The sequence below is a fragment of the Ixodes scapularis genome, unplaced genomic scaffold (assembly GCF_016920785.2).
Source record: "Ixodes scapularis isolate PalLabHiFi unplaced genomic scaffold, ASM1692078v2 PGA_scaffold5__190_contigs__length_132052651, whole genome shotgun sequence".
NCBI lineage: Eukaryota > Metazoa > Arthropoda > Arachnida > Ixodida > Ixodidae > Ixodes > Ixodes scapularis.
Window position 1 is genome coordinate 1084500 of NW_024609880.1, and position 13909 is coordinate 1098408.

The 13909-nt window shown below is 45.6% G+C and overlaps 1 non-coding gene across 1 annotated transcript in view; it reads right to left on the reverse strand.

Annotated features, from left to right (window-relative positions):
• LOC8051329 overlaps positions 1-12739 on the reverse strand; it is a 53620-nt gene extending 40881 nt beyond the window's left edge. The window contains exon 1 of the transcript XR_005716214.1: positions 12689-12739. This is a non-coding gene — a transcript (uncharacterized LOC8051329). The remainder of the gene's footprint in view (positions 1-12688) is intronic.
• Positions 12740-13909: the final 1170 nt, after the last annotated feature.

Sequence of the window (13909 nt, forward strand, 5' to 3'; positions counted from 1 at the left end):
CACCGCACCACGGCTTTCCAGATGCGAATTTATTGCTGCGCGGTACCGTGCAAGTGGAAGGACGTGAATGACAACCTCTGGGATAAGATGTGGTTTCCTGTTTTGATGCAAAAATACAGCTGTCGACAAAGATGTATGTATAAAAACCACAGTCCGTTACGTGCGGAAGAGATGAATGAAGTGATACGGAAGGATATATGCGCGTGCGCGAAACTCCATTATGAGACTGGTAAAAGTGAGCGAGTTTGAGTATCCACTATGAGAGCTCGCGCATAAAAAATAACTCAGCCTTCAGCACACGCACGCAGCCTCCTCTTATGACACTTTATTCGGGCGTTGCGCCTGAGGGATTCTGCAATACGGCTAATATATTCTTCCAGTTTTTTTCTTCTCGTGTGTCCTCGCTGTTCGAAACAACTGAGTAATCGGTATGAAATCACAAGGCTGGAGGAGGGAGGAGGAGCGGCAATTATATAAAAAATAAACAAGACTTCACAAAATTCCCCTAAAACAAGACAAAACATACACGCAATTTCTGTTGCTGCCATTTAAAATCTTTCATATAAGCGGCCCGCCGGAACCGAAGTTTTTCTTTCCCAGTTGTATGTGGACAAACAGAAATAAACAGCTACTAAAAAATATAATTTCGACTTTAAACGGCTTCGTTTGACAAACAAGAGTATACAAGCAAAATAGTATTTCTCCTTTATGTAGTTCCTGTTCGCCCTCCTTTTTTCTTCGACGCGCAGACAATAGGAAGGCGCAAAAAAAGAAGGAAAAATTCACAGTGAGTTCGTGCTGTCTTTCCCCCTGTCTGTAACCAACCTCGCCCTTTCGAAGACAGTCTGCTTTGACTTGTGCGCTCGGGGCTCGGGGCTTGTCAATAACAAGTATTAGAATAACCTGCACAATTTTAGCGCACGCTAGCGCTAAATTTAGCGCTTTCGTCAGCGCACGCTACACAAGAGAGTTTTAGAATAGCGTTTCTCCGCCGCGACGCAAAAGCCCAAGCATCTCGCACTTGCAATGCCACCAAGATACAGTAACTACCTTTATTTCACACACAAAAAGCTGTAACCTGAGAAATAAAAAAAAAAAAAAAAGATTTTTGGTTCAGAGTAGCATTTTAGATTTGTGTAAACATGAGAATGCGACGCGAGCGGTCGACCGGTCGTGCCCGCTTGCGTCGCCTCGGCAAGAGAGGTCTCGTGTACTGACCTTCGCACACCGTATCTCTACCGAGAAATGTTCGCACGTCGCAAGAATAAAGCTGTCGGTGATCGTCGCCCACCTTACTGGGTTTTCCAAACCGAGTGCAATGCCGTTCCGTATTGAAAATCGCAGTCGTAAGGATTCCACCGACGTCGCGCTCACGACGCCGCAAAAGCGAACGCAGCCATGGGAGCCGCCATTTTTTTTTTACTCTGCTCGTCTTGGCTTTAGCCAGCTTCTTATTACGAATCCACCTTGGAGAAGCGCGAAGACTCTTCGCGTACGCACGCAATTTCCGAAAAAAAAGCGTACGCTAAAAGAGCGCATGCACAGCGTAAAACGTGGTTAGCGTTCGGTGCATGCGGAGTAGCCACGACGCTATTCTTTGCACAGGCAAAGCTTTAAAGCGCTATTCTAAAACTTTCTAGTAACTCGCTGGGGGCAGGCGTGATGCTCTCAATGTTTCTCTGACCTTCCTTCTCTCTTCGTTTGTTAGGCTTTTAGCAGCTTACAATGTCATCGTTTATGACTGCGACCGAAGACTGATGGACATCCGGATTGTTCAAGTATCGTCTGAGCACAAAAAAAGCGCGCGTTTTTTTCACAAAACGAAACTTAAAGGGATGCTGAACCGAAATTTGGATTCCCCAAAACACGCGGCAAAGGCGTGCAACGGGATGCTACAAACACCAACACATCACTCATACAGCGATATCTCGAACGATGACCGTATTCTTCAAGAAAAGAGGCGCATTTGGCAGGAATGTTGACGTCATGTGTCTCCGGGAAGGAGAGGGAACAACCTCGCGTCTTCTCCGCCTTGCGGCCTTGAGGGAGCGAAGGGGAGAGAGAAGGAAACTAGGTATCTTCACGTCACGCGCCCCGTCGGCCTGGCTCAATGTCGACTTCTTTTTCCAAAAATACGGCCATCCATTCGAGATATCGCCTTACGAGTAGTGTTGTAGGGATTGCAGCGTACCGCCTGCATATCCAGCATTGTTTTTTTTTTTTTAATCCAAATATTGGTTCACCATCCCTTTAAGCTGCGTCCAATCTGCGGTTGTTCTTTCCGCCGTCGCAGTTTTTAGCACTGAACTCAGTGGAGTTTTGAACGGTTCCTGTCTTGAACCATCATGTCCGTGCTCAAGTTATCAAAGAATTGTTGCGATGGTGCAGCCCTCCCGCTATAGACCTTTCCAAAAAGAGCTCTCTGGCCGCCGCCATTTTGCGACTCGAGCGACCCCTATCGGCCAGAAATTTCTGCCAACCGCCAGTCGCGTTGGCCCGGAAACGCGGCCAACGCGACTCCCCACCTTCATTGTGCATCAGAGTTCGGCGGCTCTCCTTGGAAGTTTTTACTTTATTTGCTTGTTTAGGATGCTTAACCTTTGTTTGTTATCTTCCACTGTGAGAACCAGGGAATATCAGGGCTCGTAACCTGCTCGGCCTACGCAGGAAACGAACGAAGAGAGCAAACGTCAAGCAGCCCGCGACGCGGGCCGTTCCACGTTCTTCGAGGATTATTTCCGTTGAGATAATCTCCTAAAAGCATTCCCGGCTATGTTCCCGGTCTTGGCGAGAAATAGCTGATAGGGTCCGGGGTATGGGGACGGAATAGACACGTCCGTTCATTTGTTTTGGTGCTGCGTAGAAAAGGGCTGCCTTTAAAGCAGCCATGAAACGCTTTTTCAACTTTTTTCTGTTTAGCTTTCCTCCTCAACTCATAAATCGCGCATTGTACCAAACAGTTCAAAAGGTCGGAAAGGGGGGAGTCCCCTCTTGCTCGGAATCTCACTTGTGTAGCCGATCACAGCTTTTGTCCCCCTAGAAGATTAGGCCGTCGCTCAAAATTCCGACTAGTTGCTTTCCCCACCCCGTTCACCCCGAAGCTGACAGTGCTGTGGAAGCTACGTGCTCGTTGGGCCAGCCACACATTTTCCACGTGATCACGCTCTCTCGCGCATACCAACCCGCAGAGAATGAGGTCAGGTGATGAAAGGGAGGCGGCTGATTGGTCCGGCAAGCGCGTAGCTTCCACCGCAATGTCAGCTTAGGGGTAAAGGGATTAAGTGAGGTTCGGTGTCGTGTGACGTGCGCTTGGGTCCTGGTGACGCGCTGCGGGGCCCGGTTATGGTGGCTAGTAGCCCGATGACGCGCTGCGGGGTCCGCGGATATATCAGAGTGAAAAGGCGGAAAGTTTACGAAGGGAAGGAGGTACGAAATAGTCCGCTATGTTTTGCAAATTTTCGTAGCTAAAGTCAGGCTTCTGACTTTCTACCTTTGTTCTTTTGGCCCACTGAACGATGTGCTCTTAGTAAAATCCCAATATAAATTGATTTACTCCAGCCCAAAATTCGTTTCATGGGTCCTTTAAGGGCCCAAGAGAAGCTTATTCCGTCCGATCGCCGAGAAGTGACTATCGTCGACACTGTACATTGGATATGAAGTGTTAGTAGACACCTTTCTCAAATCCTGTTCAGATAACGCGGCACCGTGGGGTACGTACAATATATGTTGTTCGATGGATGAGACTCGTTAAATTTCATGTTGTCAGCGGGGAATACCCATGCAGTTCGGCTATCCCGTAATGTGGTCAAATATTTCCGGCAGTTAAGACATTTGTAGATTGACACGGCTGGGGTGTATGGTGCCGTAAAATAAATCAACATAAAATGAAACACACATTCCAGTTGCATATGTTCTGTCGCGCACGAACTTACCAAAAATAGCTTTCATTTGTTTGTTTCTGTTCCCAAAAATAGTGCAATGCTTTCTTAAAACCTTCGAGAAATACTCTTTGCAATAGAACACAAGATCAAAAATAAAACGAGGCAATTTAGCCGCCATCAGCGTCCGGTATGGCGCCCACGTAGGCTGCCACAGCCTATTGACGAGAAAACCCACAGCCCAGCGCAGTCGGGCAACACTGACGTACACTCTCAAAACCAGGGACGCGCGCTGTAAATCGCTTCGTTCGACACTGCCGCTGGAAAGGTCTATACACTCCGTGCGGGAACTTTAGGGGGCGCTTTGAAAAACGCGCGCAGCGCCGCTAGCGGAGGAGCTGGCGTTCGACTGCGAGGCGCGTTCAGAAGCCGGCGGCGCCTTTTCGCATGCCACGCTGTGGCAGCGGAAGCGCGCACGGACGAAACTTTTGCTTTTTGAGCCGATAAGTTGAGGGTAACGTTGCATGAGTGCTGGGGCAGAAGGGCATTTAGCTGTTCTCCACTTCTTATATATTGAGTTTGAGTCGTTATTAGGGGTAATTTCTCTAGTTGCGGCCGAGAAAGGAGTTGGAGCAATTTTCCGAAAAACAAGACGGCCGCCACCATAATTGCTCTGAGTGGGAAATTTATTTCGCTCGTCGCTCTAAACCTAGGACTGCTGGAACGATGATATTTGGAGGCGAGTGAGATGTTCACTAAGTTTGTGCACGAAGAGAGCCAAGTTTCTTTAAGACAGCAGGTGTGAAAGTTATGTTTCTAACGAATAAAGAAATAAAGCTGATGGGATATCCAATATTGGACCCAAAATGTTGGGTTATAGCGGGCTGTGCAAAGTGCAGATTGGGGCACACAGGTGCTTGGACTTGACAGTAACATGGCACAGCACTTATTATACAAAGAAAAAGTGGCATAGGGAAACCAGGTCAAAATTTGGTTTTGGCTGCGTAACTCAAAGGGAACCGGTTTTGACCATGAAAAGGCTGTCAAGAGAATACCACTGGTCGGGAGAGGTGGAGACTTTAGAGGTAGGCAGAGACTAGTAGACTGTACTTCCAATTGAAACAACTTTACGAAAGGTGGTCCCAAAGCCGAGAAAACAAAGTTGTCGGCCAACACACGGTTTGGCCACCAAGGGCTTTTGCAGTCAGCTGTTGTGTATTAACCTGTTGTGCGAGGTGCTGATTTTCCGCGCACAGGTACTTTGACATGACTGTCACTTAGCACAACACATATTATAACGAAAAGAGTTGGCATAGCGAAACCAGGTGGAAATTTAGTTTGGGCGGCGTAACTAAATGGGAACTGGCTTTGACCGTCAAAGGCTGCCAGATAATACCACTCATCGTGGGAGGTGCACACTTTACAGGTAGGAAGGGACCAGTGGACTGTACTTCCATTTCGAACCACTTTGCGATAGGTGGCTCTAAAGCCGAGAGACAAATTGTTGTCTACAGAACTCGGGGTGTCAGCGTTTCCACATCCAATAGTAGGCTGATCAAGAAAGAAAGCACACCACATAAACTTCCATACTCAAACGTCGATTCTCCAGTAATTCCGAGTTTCATTGTTGTTTTCTTTAGATTTACATTTGTCACTTTTTTTTTTTTTTACCGTTCGAATCTTTGTTCATGAAGAACAGATTGTGTGCCATACTTGTCCGGAAATATCATCGACACGTACGATGGGAACGAAACTTCTTTGGAGGGCATTCCTCCAACGAAATTGGCACTGCATACCCGCGAGTGTGGGATGGCATTTCAGTTCGTCCCATCGGCGCTGACACATGTAGGCGTTACTGGTACGAAAACAAACGCAGAGCGCAAAGCGGCAGTGTAGAATATGCCAGCCGTGCCGACACAGTGGCAGACATGATCGGGAGACCGAATTTCTCGCGTCGTACGGCACGGCTCCATCGTTGTCGCTGTCCCACAAAACATCGGCGAGGTGAAAAACTGAAACTTTGTCTCCACAAGATACGACGCATAACTATTGAAGCACTTAATGACGCAGCACAGGCAGCACTTCATGCTGTGAACCCAGCGGAACCGCACCACTCCGACTTAATGCGTACCAACCGCGGCGTGGTTTCGGTTTCGTTTTTTCTGGGGTTCTCACTGCCTACCTTCGGTACCGGCCGCGCGGCGGCGCGCCAGTCGCGTCTCACGGAGTTTATAGGCGCTAGCATTCGACGTTGGCATCCGACAGACACACACAGAGACGCAGGTAAACTTTCTTCGCTGTTGGGATTGTTACGTTGATTTCGCCATCTACTAAAACGTAGTTGTATAGATGACTTAATGCAACTTCTATTTGTAGGAGAACGACTCATGACAAGTGAAGGTCAAGTTCCTACTTAAGATGCGAGAGAAGATGCTGGAGCAAAGAGGCCTATTTTTTTAGGTCCTCTCCAGGATGGTTTAAGATATTTGTTGCGTAACACTTTGCTCGTCGAGTTTATCAGAGTTCACTCAATCGCGTCTCAATGTCATTTCGCATGGTGCGATATTCCTTCAATCGCAAAGCGATTCCCGTCGTTTTGTGAGTCAATTCGCAGTCGCACCGTCAACGCCGCTTTTTGTATAAAAAAACTGTTTTGCGCTTTGGTTACAAATTGTTTAGCGCACGAGACTGAAATTTGCGGTGATGCTTTTCACACGGTCACTCTGTATAAAAGGGCCTTCAGGCATAGATGAACATCAGTGATGAATTATATACCGCGCTATTTTCAGGATGACCTGGCAGCTCAGCTGCCAGGTCCAGGGTGGCTTGGTTCGGTTGGGAACAGTAAAGAAAGTAATTCTATGTAGCAATGACCCCGACGAAATAGAAAATCGACGGTTCTGCGCTTCAGTGTATACTACATACCTTAGCGCGTTTCAACACTTTGAGGATTGTCCAGTCTCTCTTAACAAATGCAGATGTTCACAACAGATGGATGCCCTTGAGGTTAGTTAGTATACAGGGTGAGATAAAATGAGAACGTAAAGTAGCTGACGGTCGACTAGTATCTCCAGAAGGCTGCAAAAAAAGCTGTTATTTGGTTAATTTCTTGAACTTTATATCCCCCGCTTCTTATGGTTTCGTGTATTTTATACATAAAAAGAATATATACAATATTTTCAAATACTGCGCTTTTTCAGTCAAGGAACCTGGATGGTAGATTGCACAAACAAAAACTACGCGTAAAAAAACACGTCGCGCAGCACCATTTTCTATTACCTGTCGTTGTTATGTACTTTTTATATATGTCCACTGCCGGCTCCGGTTTTCACCATTTGCTTTACTTTTGACCGGGAACAAAAGGAGCGCGTATCTAGGGCTGCACAGTTCACCAGCGCTTGCGTCCCACACTTTGAGAAGACGACTGTGAGTTTACTTTCCTGCAGAACACGAGAGACAACCAATCTCGGTGAACAGTGAATTCCAGCGTATGGCAAAGCTTAAAATGTGTTTACATGGAAAAAAAAATAAAAAGATAATAAAACGTGCGGGAGGTAAACGTCATGCCCATCGACGAGAGCTCCGCGGGTGGGCTATTAGCGCCAGGGAGACTTGGCTGATAGGAAAGCGTCGGCGTAAACCCTTCCCGCGGTGGGCGACCTCGAGGAACAGGCGTACTTTGCGACGCGATCTTCGGCACGCGCAATTTTCTGCCGAGAATATGGAGCGTGCGTTTTGGGCCGGGAGAACGCAGTGGCTTTGGCCGGCACCGTTTACATCGGTGTTGTATTTCTCGCCCCCGTGTGTGTGTGTGTGTGGGCGGGGGGGGGGGGGGGGGTCACGGCAGAACGGCAACGTCAGACCGCGTCTGGCAGAATGAATGACGGGATGGCTCACTTAGTTGGCGCTATCCACACCGGGGTCGGCTGTCTGACTCGCCTTGCGAGTTCTAGAAATAGCTTGCTTGCATTCGCATCCGCCCAACCTTTGACCACGAGATATACGAAGACCGCGGTTTCTCACGCTTGAATATAAGCAACCGCACCAAGGCGAGAAAGTTAGCCGATTGGTTGTGGCCTTTAAGCCAGTGGGAAACGCGTGTCGGACGACGCGTCTTATATTCGGCGGTCCACAAACGGAGATGAACCAGCGAGCGACTTTGGGTGGAAACGCAGCAAGTGAGTTTAGTTTGTGTTGGGGCTCGAAAGCTGACGCTCCGTAATCGAATCAGGTCGTGGGATTTCGAGGGACTTGTGTCCCCGTAATCGGGGCGTAATCCCACGAGCCCGCCCACTCCTGAGCTTGGATATGCTAACACCCGAGCACCTCTTTTTCAACCCTGTACAGGAGAAGTTTCCCTTTTGCATAATTGTTTCGATTATGTATTTTCATTCACTAAAAAAAGAATAAAGTGTGTATTGAAAAAGTATCCCCGAGTTCAACGGAATTTGTCGTCGACGGTCAAGAGAAGCAACTTCGTCTCCGACGAGACCCGCCCAGCTTCCCAGAATGAGGTCCGTCACCCGATCCGGACCTGGCAACCCGAACGGCTCGAGGTGACCTGAAAAAGAACCCGTACTGGCGCAATCGACAGGATTGGCCTCGACGACGTAAAAAAAAAAAAGGAAACATCATCCAGCGGCAACAGAACGACTACCGCAGAGAGCCCACACATCAGACACCGACAAGCGTGAAGGGAGCCCATATAGTCACCACTGTTCCAAAATCATTTGGTGGCCGAGTAGGTTAAACATAGTACACAAAATAAGCTCAAAAGACTCCTTTCCTCTGCCTTAATGTTTATTTTATTTTTATTTTCCACCAGCTTTTCACTTAAAGGCCCGTTCACACTCTTGCGACCTCTTAAACCTTGGTTCCTTAAAACTTCTTAAACCAGAGAACACACTGGTGCCATCTATTGGGAAGCAGTGTAAACTCGGCGGTCCGGCATATTTTTTTTATTTCTCGCGCATTATCCTTTCTTTCTTGGCTCGAAAAACTTTTGTCAATGTTATAAACGAGCCTTTTTATGGGTATTACGCTCATTTGACCTCGGAAATCCCGCAAAACCTTCGCTCTTGTGAAATCCAGTTCCAGGGTCACCGCATAGATGGCGCCACAATGCCAGTGTGTTCCCTCATTCTAAAAACATTTAAGAAGTTTTAAGAGATCTCGTCTCTCTCAGTCGTACTCGGTCGCAAGAGTGTGAACGGGCCTTTAAGTGAAAAGCTGGTGGAAAATAAAAATAAAATAAACATTAAGGCAGAGGAAAGGAGTCTTTTGAGCAAATCATAGTCAGATGGTCACATGACCATTATCTATTGTCCATGACCACTCACAGCATGCGTCTGAGTGAGCCCAACACATTCTGAGCTTTCGTTGTCTTTATGAGCATAATCAAGCTTGCCTAAATTTTTTTTCTTACATTGCTGTGATGCTGCTCATGCCTACATTGCACCACAAGTTAATTCCTCCCATCAATATAGAAACCAATTGATCAGGCCCTGCTTCATGGCTGGACTATCACGGTGGGCTTGAGCAAATCAAAACTTATTGCTGCTCTGGGCAGTATACTATTGCATTCACAACGGAATGAATGAGAACACGGTGTGCATTCGTGCTCCAAAATTTTCTTTTGCTGTTTGAAAATAGATTTCTTGGCTGGTCCAGAAGGGGCTCTGAAATGACTTAGACTGTTCACATCACTTCAGCAGTAGCTTGGAGTTACTGTCTTTGATTTGTTTTAGTGTGCGGTTTTTTGCCAATTCTGTTTTGTTTGAATTGTGTGCAGTCACAAGGTTGGTCATCCTACGTGGGGACAAGGCACGCAACTGGGGCTCAAGGCTGATTCAGCACAAAGTCTTTGCATCAGGAAGATTTCAGCAGCCACAAGCAATGGCACTTGGGTCTAAATTTGGCAAGTATGGCAATACTTAAAAGCCAAACTGCGTTTGTGAAAAAAAAAATTCGGGACATTTATGTTTAGCTTTAGCATATGACGCGATAGCGGGAGGGCAGGGGGTGGAGGAGGAGATGGGAGGCAGGGGAAGGGGCAGGGAGGGTAGCAGTGGGGAAGGAGATTGGAGTAGTGGGGAGGGGAATCCTATAATTGCTTGCATGCACAAGGGATCATGGAATTGCATGGGATTCCTTACGCACACAAGACATTGTGAAATTTTCTCAACGCGCCGACGCTGAACGCCGGATCTTTCGCTACACGGGAGCCTTAACGCTATTGTGTTAAAACATAACCTAACTTGGCTTCACTTATAACTGGAACATAGCTTTACTATACCGCCTTTAGTTACATAAAACAATATCTATGTGATGCTAGAAATGAGATATGGTTAGCATGTAGTCATATTTTAGGAGAAATGACGGCACTGTAGATATGATGAATCATATACATGGCAAATATAGGCCAATGATATCAGGAGTATGTAAGTGGCGGCTGCATCCCAAGCTGTCCATATTTATTTTGAATACCATCCCAAACTTAAGTGCTGAGAACACTGCTGCCGCCATTTGTTTATCTGTAGCAACACCTGGCACAGTGCACAGAGATTGTATTGCAAGCTAAGCATGAAATTTCTAGCTCGCTCTGAGTATTCATATCTCTCACGGTGACAAGAGCATTTTATTCTGTGATGGTGGGGGAAGTCTTGTTCTACGTTAGAACAGTATAACTGCCGAAATGCGTAACTCTTAACAGTCATCCAGCTTAACTAGTTGAACAAGAGGAGTAAATTTTTATGTGAGCTGTGTAATAACGTAGACCCCTGACCTAGAAAACAAACTCACTCCACTCCTAAGTTGAAAAATGTCTAGCAAGTGAATATTAGGCTTTCCCATCAAATAGCTAAATTTTAGTGCAGCACTCTTTTACAAACTTTGTCCATATCCTCTCATTCATTTGCTCAGGTATATCGGGGCTGTGCAGAGATACTGAAATAGTATTCGTGAACACCAAAATACATGTACTACAAAGCTAATATATAGCTTCTGAGATAGAATGAAGTTTGACTTGATTAGCAGAAGCTAAGTTATAGTATTCACTTGTCACATAAAACTTCTTTCAAACATTGGAAGCACTATCGGTATCATTAGTTTCTTTGCACACCGAATAAAGCGTGGCTGAAATTATATAACATATCTATTAAATGGCTATTTTTTGGCATATTCATATATGTTATATCCATAAAGGGTTCCTTTCTCTTGCCGATCAAAGGGTACTTGGGCCTGGGGTCTAACCATCAAAGTAAATAAATGTGATGTTTCTATTTCTATCAACACATTATTTATGCAGTGTTCTGGCTTAACTGCATTTGCATGTACATACACAGTGGTCACATTGGAGACATGAAGACCACTCTCAAATTACAACATACAGCATGCCACAAATTTTACAGGCACAAAATGACTAACCTAGGGAAACTTCATGACTCACTGTTTGATTCATTGTCTGTTGACCAGTAGTAGGAAGTAAATTGAAGCGGCGAAACATATGCGGTGAAACGCTGAGCATGTCGTACAATGCGGGGGGAAGATGATAGAATCCGACAATGCTTAATTCTGTCGAATTCTGCAATCTTTTTGACATATTGTACGAAGTGCTGAGCGCTTCATTGAGCCAGCACTTTGCACCTTCACTTTACTTCTTACAATGATTAACCGGCAGTGACCTGAACGGTGAACATTTTTATGGTAACCATTAAATTAACAGTCCGTTGACCGGCAAATAAACTCCCACCATGCCGTGACCGTAGCGGCAGTCAGTAAATCTCGTTTTCGGTCTGTTCAGTATTCCCCCGTCAAATTAACGGTATTTGTTTTTACTGTGACTGTTTAATTCACTGGGAGATAGAATAGAATAGAATAGTTTATTTCAGACATACATGTGTGATACATATGTCTGGGGGGCTGCAGCAAAAGAAGGCAAAAAAGCCCTCTGACGAGGCCGCTAGCCCCCCTCCCCTGCCCATAGCAGTCAACAGAGACAGCATACAATAATTTAGCAACAAGATTGAAATAAACATAGGCATCAGTAAACCATTCCACTTAATATCATCAATATAAACATAAGCAATGCGTCATAATAAAAAAAAGAAACAAACTAATAAAAAAATCATGAAACAAAAACCAGAGAAAACTGTATTCATTGACATTAACATCTTCGTTATCAACAAAATCATCCAACGCACGTCTGATATTAACACATCACAACACTTCATAACACCATGAAAGAAGGACATATTAAAGGCATTATATTTGCAATATAAACACATAAAAGCCACATTAAATAATCTAAGGTAGGCGATCAGCTTCAAGGAAATATGTTCTAACTTTTTTCCTGAACGGTTGGAATGTTCTACGCTGCTGTGCTATTTGCACAATGCTTGGGTGTTTATTTAGTAGGTTAGGAATTTGGTAATCTAGTCTTTGAGTTCCATAGTTAGTTCTAACATTTGGTTTTGTATAATTCGTACTCCTAAGATCGTATTCCGCAGATTTATAAAGATAAGTATCGAGGAAATGTGCCTCATCATGCTTGATCTGATCAAAAATTACGATTGCCAGTTTATGAGAGAGGACATGTTCTATTGGTAGTAACTTATATTTTTCAAATGAGGATGCTGTATGTTCGATGTAGCCTAAATTGTCAATAATTCTTACAGCCTTCTTTTGTAAAAGGAATATTTTACAAAAGACCGTAAATTTTCCAAATTTACGGTCAGACCGTAAATTTGAATTTACGGTCTGCCGTATAAATTATGAGAAATTGCTGGCGGCCAGAATGCCGGTCAACTTACCGTAATTTTGACGGTCCATTTTTTCCAGTGTATGTGAAGAAGCATGGTCATGGCCACTCTTAGTTCTGCTAGACCACCCTCTGATGATGCGCCTGCCGGGACTGGGACTGCAGGCTTAGCGTCTGGTTTTATGTCGCTGGCGGTGTTATCCGCGAGTGCACCGAGCGTCAAAAGGTCGTCCTCACTCAAGTATCTGTCGGCGTCCTCTGTAGACGGCATCGTGTTGTAGTGGAGGCTTCCGCAGGTGAATGAACTTAGGCTTGCGAAGAAACGCGCCCTCAACTGTGGGCAAACTCAGGAACGCAAAATTGACACTGTAAAACCTAAGAACGAACCCAGCTTGCTGCCATCCTCCCAGACGAGCAGCATATCACGTCTGGGCGCCAGTGTGGGATTTCCCTTGCTGCTACCCGTCTCGGAGAATGACACAGCACACCGGTTCAACAACACGTAAACATTTAATGAGCGCTATCGCCTGCGCCGCGATCCCAACAGCCCCCCGCGCATCCGCTCCGACGGCCTTTTATCAGCGGCGCAGCGCCGCTCGCGTGGCCAGTTGCCCTTGGCCCCCTCGTAGTCAAGATGACCACTCATGATTGTGGGAGGGACAGCATGGGTCAACCGCTTGGAATCGCGAGGTTGCCCACAATATATATATATATATATATATATATATATATATATATATATAAAGAGTGACGAATGTTGACAAATGCTTCCGTTGATATATGGGCAAAAGTGATGTGCGCAGACACAGCAGCCGTAGGATGAAAAGAATAAAATTCTAATTTAATGGCGAAAAAAGTCACGCAAGAAAAAAGGGTGAAGTGCCGAAAAAAAGTTGTATTAGTTTACGGGAATAATGAAGACTAGGCACAAGAGCGCTAATTACGCGGGAAAGAAACTTTTAAACAGGACGGAGTAAAAGTCAAAGTTAACACACAAGAACTTACAAAAAATAAATTGTTAAATGAAAAATAAAATAAAGAATTGAAAATAAAAAATGTATAAAAAAATAAGAAAAGGGCCTGACGTCCGTCGACGTTTCGGCAGTGGCACTGCCTTCTTCAGGACGGGAGCCCACATGGCGTGGTAGGTTAGTTTTATAAAATATCTAGGGAGAGGGTTAGTTAACGCAAAAGTTCGAAGGGGTTTGTAGGGTAAGGGAAGCACGTGGGGGACGAGTCCAATTTTGTCGCGATGAGGGAGGCGGTTCTGGGT